This window comes from Gekko japonicus, unplaced genomic scaffold (assembly GCF_001447785.1).
Source record: "Gekko japonicus isolate JY-2015 unplaced genomic scaffold, Gekko_japonicus_V1.1 scaffold1820, whole genome shotgun sequence".
NCBI lineage: Eukaryota > Metazoa > Chordata > Lepidosauria > Squamata > Gekkonidae > Gekko > Gekko japonicus.
The window spans coordinates 288,762-298,644 of record NW_015173725.1 but is presented as its reverse complement, the minus strand read 5'-3'; positions in this window follow the sequence as shown (position 1 = coordinate 298,644).

Here is a 9,883-nt window from a genome sequence, read left to right as displayed (position 1 = left end):
GAGGGGAAGGCCTCTGTGCCCTGTTGTCGGCCCTTCAGGTCAGCCGGTTGGCCTATGTACGAAGCAGGATACTGGTCTAGATGGACCTCTGGTCTGATCCAGCAGGGCTCTTGTGATCTTGTAAGAGAATTATGAGGTAAAATATTGAGGGTCCCTAACTTGAGTAGCCCAGGCTAGCCCAATCTCATCATCTAAGCAGGGATGGCCCTGGCCAGTATTTGGATGGGAAACCTCCAAGGAATACCAGGGTCATGACGTGGAGGAAGGCAGTGGCCAACCACCTCTGAATGTCTCTTGCCTTGAAAACCCCACCAGGGGTCTCCACAAGTCAGCTGTGACTTGCCAGCACTTTCCCCCAACACCGTAACATTGAGGTGGTGCTTCAGACATATTTTCAACCTCATTTCCCAAATCAAATAGATGTTAATGAGGAGCTACATCACTAGATAAATAACCACACTGGAATTTAACCCACCTGCTTGGATGAAGTATCCCGTTCCCCTAACAGAATGGATGCAATGTGTGACCAAGTGTGACACTCTTATTTAATGAGCATCCGTTGCTGAGACATTGTGGCATTGTGGTTCTGTTTCATTTCAAAGCACGTGATGAGAACTGCTGCCCTTAAACTGTCTAGGAGCACAGAAGGGACGGCTTTAGTCACCTGTTTCCTGCCTTGACATTTGACTCTGCGACATCTACCTGCAGTTCCCCACTGTTACCAATAGGTGGTGCTCACAGTTTCTAAGTGATGCTTCTCAGGTTACCTTTGCCAGTTACATACAGAAAGAGCAATGTTCAAAAGGAATGAGTGCTGTGCACATCAGTGGAACGGGTACTGCTTCAGGAGTCTGTGGTGCATGACCTGAAGAACTGCCTGCTAATAGCTCAGCACTTTCCCCCCCCCCTCTCAACTCAAACTATGTACTAGCAAACTATTAACAAAGTGTTGGGTGATAGTGAGATATTGAAAAAATGGTATTTAGCAGAGATAATATAGCCCAGCAGAGCCTGAGTAAAATAATTCAGACTGAGGGTCCATGTGTGATTAAAATATAAAGTTTTTACTAAATTCTAGCATGGGGAAGGGTAACTGGGATGAAAATAACAAAAGAGCATAATCGGCTACATCCTTACACTACAAAGACAAAACTAGAAGAGAGAGATTATGGCTACTCACTTCTTCTTCAGAACAGCAAACAAAGGCAGGAAGAGAAGCCATAAAATGGTAATACACCTTGACACTTTAGTTCCAATCAAATCCCTAGATCAGGGAGAAAATTCCCGGGCTTCCTACATCTAAAGAACATTGGTTACATGAGAAACATGTGACTTTCTGTGAGTAACATAAACAAACATCTAACCCCAGATATACTGAGTGTTTTCAACTTGTAATACCCAACACAAAGCCTTTAATTAGGTCTTCAGAAGATGAAGTGGGTCCATTTTATTGACCACAATAATTTAGTAGATACTGGCATGTCTCCAAACATCCATGGACTTTGCAGAGTGTGAGTTTCCTGCTTCCCCCTCCTGCCAAGCCCTCCCATTTTATTCCTGGTGTCCGCAGAAGGGACAACTGTGAGGGTCTGCAAAAGGAATGGGGAATTGGTGGAAATCTCTGCCCTGCCTTCTGCAAATGGAAATGCCGTTCCGTCAGAGGAACTGCATGGTTGGATACATGTCACTGCAATCGACGTTTATGCAGTGCTATATTTTCAAAAGAAGGCTGCTATTTTTGAAAATCTATCTCAACCTTCTACACTCCTTGCCGTCGCAAAGGAGTAGATCGTTTTCTTCACTTGCACAACTTGGAGGTCTGAAAGGAAGTCAAGAGCATCTTTGTTGAGCCCAAAATCTTTGTGGTACCGGGGGGCCACACCACACACCACACTGGGGATCTCAGACTGAATCTCCTGAAGCTTCATTTTACACTGGAAAACAGCCACGAGGGAGGGGGGGGGAGGTTTGGATCAGGCTACAGCACTGCAGGAGAAAATTTAACCATCCACATCCACACCATTTCTTCAACAAAATCCTACTGAAGCTTCTATTAGTCGCAATGGAGGTAAGAAAAAGACAGGTACCCGTACCGCATCTGCCTTTTTCTCTATTGTGACCAATAGCAGCCTGGAAGCATCACAAAAATTGTGTGACCCCAGTCCAAATTGCCATCCCCAGCAGCTATCTTTTAATGTAAAAAACCACCTCAGGATATCTGACCGTGACTCTTCCGCACAACACCCCAGGCTCCTGCTTTCTCATCCCGTTTTTATCCTGCCCTTCTTCTGAGGAACTCAGGACAGCAGCCGTGGCTCTTCCTTCCCCCATTTTATCCTCACAAGGACCTGTGTGGTAAGGAGTGACTAGCCGAAAGCCCCCTAGTAAGCTTTGTGGCTGCAGGGGGTAAAAACTCAGGCCTCCCCCATTCCTCATCCAGCACTCTAACCACTACACCACCCTCAGACTTTGGCCTTAGGTCATTCAAAATTGGAATCAAGCAAATCAGTTTATATGGCTGCATGTTCAAATCCTGGATTCCCTTTCTCTCCCACCGACCCTGTGTGACTGTATGTGTACCAAGTACAATCGCAGGCTCCTCCAGCCTCTGTTAGAGGGTCCTCCAGGATTACATTATCCAAACCTCTGAATCGTTTAAATTTAATTACTGAAACACCTTTGCAGAAATGCTGGAAAAGATGAAATGTGTAGTTGAGCCTGAAGCCCCTTTTATAATGGTGTGTTTTGGAACCTACCAACTGCATGTATCAGGGCTGCACGCTACCTGTGATCCCCCTGATATTCACGGCCACCACTTCATCTGAAGTGAACATCATTCATATTTTCTTCTTCATTACACCCAGGGTAATGAAGCAGAAAATAAGCATGGTGCCTGTTACAGGTGAAATGGTGACCATGTGCATCAGGAGGACTGCAGGAAGCTGCCATTTCCAGTACAGGTGGGTTGGATACCCCCAAACATACCATCTGAAAAGGGTTCATGTGTTTATTTTTCTTCAGGTTCAAGTACAACAAGAGATGGTGGAGGGGGAGCACCACATATGCAGTCGTGCTTACCAGAGTGACACACTTTCATCCTTTTGGACTTGATCTGAACTGGCCACCTCTAGACCATATAATATTCATTAATATATTATATATTGGGGAGGGGGAAGGAGTTGAAATGAAAAGCAAAGCAAAGAGGAAAGTCAAACAGACCGCAGGAAATGAGGGAGAACTCAGCATGTCAGAGAGACCGAATGCCAAGCAACATAAGGAAGCTGGTGCTATACATCAAATGACATCAGCCGGCAACTGTCTTCAGCATCACAAGCTCCATGGAGGCCTTAATAGACTCCTCTGTTCTTTATAGAGGCCAGAGGGGTTGCTCACGAGCCCCCATCACAACAGAAGTTGGGATATATTGAAGGAAATGTGGCTTTTTAATAGGTGTTTGCATCTCAGTAATCGGGACTTAACAGTTCCTGTTAAAGAAATATGGGACACAGAAGCTTCCTTCCCTCCCAATCTGGCAGGAGTGGACAACTGGAAGGGAGAAAAACAGACATGATTTGTGGTGTAGGATTTTGCACAGTGACATGGCTCCTTCCTCTATACTGACTGCATTACAAAAACAAAAACACTTAGCATTTATATTGTGTTTTTCAGACATCATCTCAACAACAGTCTTGTAAGATAGGGCAGTATTACTGCTAGATTGGATTCCAGTAGCACTTTAGAGACCAACAAATATTACTTACTACGTTAACCCCTGCCAAAACTTCATAAGGACTGATCATACTTATTGACTGCTATGAGGCTCAGTGCAATCCTAGGAACACTTCCCGGGAGTAAGTCCCATTAAGTAGCCCAGTAGGATTTGGAGTAGACCTACTTAGATTGCAGTATCAGAGTGTTGAGACCAATTGACAATAAAGGGGTAGATGGGAGGAATTATGGTCAAGAACCTAAAACCTTATAATATCCTTTATTGTTCTGAAAATCAGATCTGTGCTATGTTTTATTTGATACTATTTAAACTAGGAGGATTTCTAAAAGTATCTCCAAAATTAAAGAAGGTGCACTTTGCCACAGCTATCAGTTCCTACAGTGTATCTGCCTCTCTCCCCACTGTGCATGTGTGCACTGGTCAAACAATTCAAAATGTCAATGCCATGATATGTATGATCGCACAAATCAAAACTCTGTAGTGTTTCACCAATGCACACGTGTGTTCTGTGCATGTTCAAAATGCTGCCTCCTGAAGCATCCTGATTCCACTGGACATATATTACATCAAGGTGCTTTTGGGCCTGGCATGTTTTCCACATGCACAGGTGTGCATGTGTGTCGGTAAAAGGCTGCACCAAAATAATTTTGAGGCCCTTATTTGTAAGATCCCATCAAGCCTGCATTTTTTGCAGTGTTCTATCAGTGCGGAGAATGGGGAACAACAAAAAGTGACTGGAAGTCATTCACATGTAACACTTAGTACAAAATTCAGACAAATTTTCAAAAGAGCTGCTTGCACACAAACACTATTTTGGATAGGGCACTGATTGCATTATCCTGATTATTTGGAAGTGGTTTTAGCACTTTGGGATTGCTCTTCTGGTTTCTTTTTCCAGTTCCAAAAATTTGGGACCATTATTTCTGCCATTCCCCCTCCCCAAGGCAGGAATAGGGAGTTGGAAAGAGAGGAAACAGGTCCCCAATGGAGGCTTCTCCCTGGAGGAAACATCAAAGGCAGCAGAGCCCATCCTCAGCCAAAACAAGGAGGGGGGGGGCTGGTAGGCTCCTGTACTCCAGCAAGGCTTGGATGTCACATTTCCTCCCCTGCCACTGGGGGCTTTTCATTTTTTAAAAAAATATATCAGCAATTGAATAGTGTTATATTGATATAACGGTATAGCAATATGTTCTCTGAATTCCCAGCTTTCATTTTTCTCAAGTTAATCTCTAGATCCCTCCATTGCCGAGATATAAAGGAAATGGCATTATCTCCACAAATAGAGATCTACTTAAAAAAAAAAAGATAGCTAGGAATATATATACTGTTATATCAACATCATGCTACACAATTGCCAATTAAAAATAATAATCCGTTGTGGTGGTGGTGGTGCTCTTGAAACCCTCACCCCAGAGGACCCCCTTTTCCCTATATAGTGTAAATCCCTTTTTTGTACATGTGCACACCTCAGTGTGGGCCTAGAAATGGTAGAAGGAGATTGAACTGAACTCATATCAAAAGTCATTGAGTCATGCCAAGGAAAGAAGAAATGCAGGACAGCTCCTCTATCAACCACTCTAAAAGGTATTCCGTTGACAGCCATTTCCCCGAAGGACCTTGGAGCCGCCTCCCAGATAATTTGATCTAACTCACATGTCTCTTGAGAAACCTGTATAAGGGTCAAGAAGCAACAGTTAGAACTGGATATGGAACAACTGATTGGTTTAGCATAGGAAAAGGAGTACGACAAGGATGTATATTGTCACCTTGCTTATTTAATATATATGCAGAGTACATCATGCGAAATGCTGGCCTGGATGAATCACAAGCGGGAATTAAGATTGCTGGGGAAAAGATCAACAAACTCAGATATGCAGACGATACCACTCTAATGGCAGAGAGTGAAGAGGACCTCAAGAGACTCTTGCTCAGGGTAAAAGAGGAGAGCGCAAAAGTGGGCTTGAAGCTCAACATCAAAAAAACTAAGATCATGGCATCCGGTCCCATCACTCCAAATAGAAGGGGAAGTCGTGGAAGTAGTGACAGACTTCACGTTCCTGGGATCCCAAATCACCGCAGACTGTGACTGCAGCCATGAAATTAAAAGACGCCTGCTACTTGGGAGGAAAGCGATGGCGAACCTAAACAACACGATAAAAAGTAGAGACATCACCCTGCCAACAAAAATACGCATGGTCCAAGCAATGGTATTCCCAGTAGTCATGTATGGCTGCGAGAGTTGGACTTTAAGGAAGGCCGAGCGCCGAAGAATAGATTCTTTTGAACTATGGTGCTGGAGAAGACTCTTGAGAGTCCCTTGGACTGCAAGAAGATCAAATCAGTCAATCCTAAAAGAAATCAACCCTGACTGTTCCCTGGAAGGCCAGATAATGAAAATGAAGCTCAAATACTTTGGCCACCAAATGAGAAGGGAGCACTCACTGGAGAAGACCCTGATGCTGGGAAAGATTGAAGGTCAAAGAAGACGGGGACGGCAAAGGATGAGATGGTTGGACAGTGTAATCGATGCAACGAACATGAAACTGAGCAAACTTCAGAGGACAGCGGAAGACAGGAGGGCCTGGCGGGATCTAGTCCATGGGGTCGCGAAGAGTCGGACTCTACTGTGCGACTGAACAACAACAATGACCCAGATTTCCTAAACAATGAGCAACAAGCCAATTCCAGCAATTTCCTTCCTACCTACATGGCAGAATGGGAAGATCCCAGCCATTCCCCAAGCATTTAAGTACCTGGCCATAGGATGTGAACATATCTAACTTCTTAATCTCTAAGGGAAAATCGGTCATCTCCTCCATGGAAAGGAGGCACATTAGCCAAGTCCCCAGATAGTGGGACAAGATTACTTTTTGGTTTTACCACAAGAGATTAACATGACTACCTCTCTACAGTCTCTCCCTAATACTGCTGACCTTCACTCTGTTTGTTCCAAGATTTCACTACAACTTATCCCAAATTTGTTTTCAGCACAGGCAGAGTCCTGGATGAAAAGTACTTCTGGGTGTGCATAGAATGCCTTCCCTTCAGCACTGGTAAACTGTGGTCTCCTTTCTTCTCTCCCTCTTTCACAATTTAGTAGCATACTTAAAGATGCAGACGAAGCAGTAGAATCATTGAACTGTATTTTTAACCCCTCTGTAAAAATGAGGATAAGGTAACCAAACCAGCGAACAGCCTGCCCAGTCCAACATCTTGTTTCCCATACTGACCAGCCAGATGCTTCTGGGTATCCCACCAGCAGGGAACAAAGACATGAATCACTCCTTCACAGTTGCCTCCCAAAACCAACATTGACACATATACTGCCTCTGATCATGGAGGTTCTATTTAGCCATCATAGCTAATGGCCACAAATGGACCTGTCTACCTTCATGAATCTGTCTAATCTCCTTTTAAAGGCTTCTGAACTTTAAATAGTGTCTTATTAAATAATTATGCAACCTACTGCCAATCAAGCTCTCTGTAGCAGTGAGGCAGAAAAAACCCCTCTTAATTTTCTTCACTTCACTCATTACTTTATAAACCTTGATATTTATGTAGCTTATTTGTCTGTATAAGCCTTCGTAAAAGCGTAAAAGAGGCAAGGGCAGCTTTCCTCACCTGTTTCCAGCCAAATTGATCCTGCCAAAATTCCCTTCCTCTCCCATCTATTAAAGATTCTAGAAACTTCTCTGCTTTCTTTGTATCAGCCCCAGTGATTCTCATGATATTATTGTAGTGCCCTCAGGTGGCAGAGGGTCATCATAGCTGGAGTCCACAAGGCTTTGGGAGCACTAGTCCAGTGCTAGGGTTGCCAGCCTCCAGGTGGGGCCTGGAGATCTCCCGCTTTTACAACTGATCTCCAGCTGACAGAAATCAGCTCCCCTGGAGAAAATGAACTTTGTAGGAAAACAACCGTGATATGATAACAAAGTAGTGTTTAGGGAAAAATATATCTTCTTTAATTATCCAATGAGTAACAAGCCATTAAAGTTGCTTCCCTTGAATTTGAGACCAATTTATTTCCAAGGAAACAACTTTAATGGTTTGTTACTCACTGGATAATTAAAGAAGATATATTTTCCCCTAAACACGACTTCATTATCATACCACAGTTGTTTTCCTGTGAAGTTCAGCCTGTCCCGTGATCTCTTGGCCTTGACCCCTGGAGAAAATGGCTGCTCTGAAGGGTGGACTCTGTGGCATTGTCCCATACTGAGGCCACTCCCCTCCCCCCAACCCTGCCCCCTCCTGGATCCGCCCCCCCCCAAGTCCCCAGGTATTTCCCAACCAAGACCTGGCAACCCTAGTCCAGTCACTGTTTCCTTATAGAGGTTCCTTTCTCAGTCCCTTTGAGCTTCCCTGGGCTGGACTGCAAAGGCTGCCCTGTTGCTGAGACGATGGCACCTTTCTGCCCGTGGTCTCACCCAACTCCACCCAGGTGAGTCTTGCTGCTGGGCCCAAGGGCTTCCCCTGCAGTTTGTTTCTGGGTATCCTGCCGCAGTCATGTACTCAGTTTGCACAGCTTGGGCCTCTTAATATTTCTCTCTATAGCTGTGTGTCTAATACACACACATATAAGTCTATCAATACAGAACACATATATCTGAGGAAGTAGGCTCTAGTTCACAAAAACTTCATGTCACAACAATCTTTAGGAAGTAAATAAGTAAGAAATCTATCTCAGGCTACCCTTCTATCTTTATCCAGCACAAAATCAGGGGGAAGACGGAGTGCTGCTTATATAGTGGTGCTGAATTAGAAGCACTGGGAACAACTGGATTGATTTTACTGACACATCTTTTTAAAGTTGTTTGTCTTATAACATGAAGCTTAATGCCTGCAGTAGCAAAGCTGCATTTACCATAGCATCAGATGTCTCACCAATACAATAATAATGAAAACTGATTGCTTGCATGATGTATAAAATGTAATTAAACCACTTCTAATTATTGCGGAGGGAGTACTAATGACTAATCTCCAACATTGAATATGCTTTGACTATGTCTAAAACAGGATCTGTTAAAAACCACAAGCACAAATTATAGCCACATACTTAAGCTACAGTATTGTTTGTGTTATTTAATGCAGAGAGGTATTCCCTATTCCACATTTAGAACCACTAAGACAGATTAATAGAATTCACTGTACATGTAGAGGGGAGAGGGAGGGGAAAATCACCCTTTTGTTACTTTGATAGATTGTTGGGAAATATTAGGTTGATACTAACAGAGGCTTGCCGTTCTATTGTTCAGTATCTTTTAACTTCTTAGCTAGGATAAGGATGAGAAGGAAAGAGACCAAATGTTGGCTTGGTTGAGGGGGCTTCATAGATTGTCAGGAAAGGCAAGTATTTGCCTCAGCCTCACTGTAGTAAAGTATTCAGCCTCTGATGACTTCCACATGAGCTTACCTGCCTCAGCTTCAATGCTGTTGGGAACCAGCCCCCCCCCCCCTGGTTTCCTGACAGCATCATAGTGCATGTGTGCACCTCCTGGGGTTTCACTGGCTTTACTCCACTCTTTCTCAAACCTGCTTTCTTCTGAAATCCTAGAGAAGATCACAGTGAAACCTAGATCGCTGCTGTGTGGGTGGGAAAATGTTGGTTCCCCCCACTTACAGGGCAGCCATTTTCCCTGAGATTGTCCCTGCAGCCGCCATTTCCTCCCCTGCCACGGGAGGCTTTACATTTTTAATTGGCACAAGAATAGCATTACATCAATTATCGATATAATGTAAGAATTATGTGTAGCAGGTTCTTTGAATCCTCAGCTTTCTTTCTTTTTTTTAAGTAAGTCTCTAGCTCTGTCCAGGAGCTGAGGTGGCTCAAGTGGTTAAGACACTGAACTGCAGGCTGTGGAAGGTCAGTAGTTCAGCAGTTCGAGACCCGAGTATGCCGCATGACAGAGTGAGCTCCCGTCTTTAGTTCCAGCTCCTGCCAACCTAGCAGTTTGAAAGCAAGAAATTGCAAGTAGATAAATAGGTACCACTTCGGTGGGAAGGTAACAGCATTCCGTGCACCTTGGTGTTTAGTCATGCTGGCCACATGACCACGGAAACGTCTTCGGACAGCGCTGGCTCTTCGGCTTTGAAACGGAGATGAGCACCGCAACCCTAGAGTCGGATTCGACTGGCTTTCAAGCAAGGGAACCT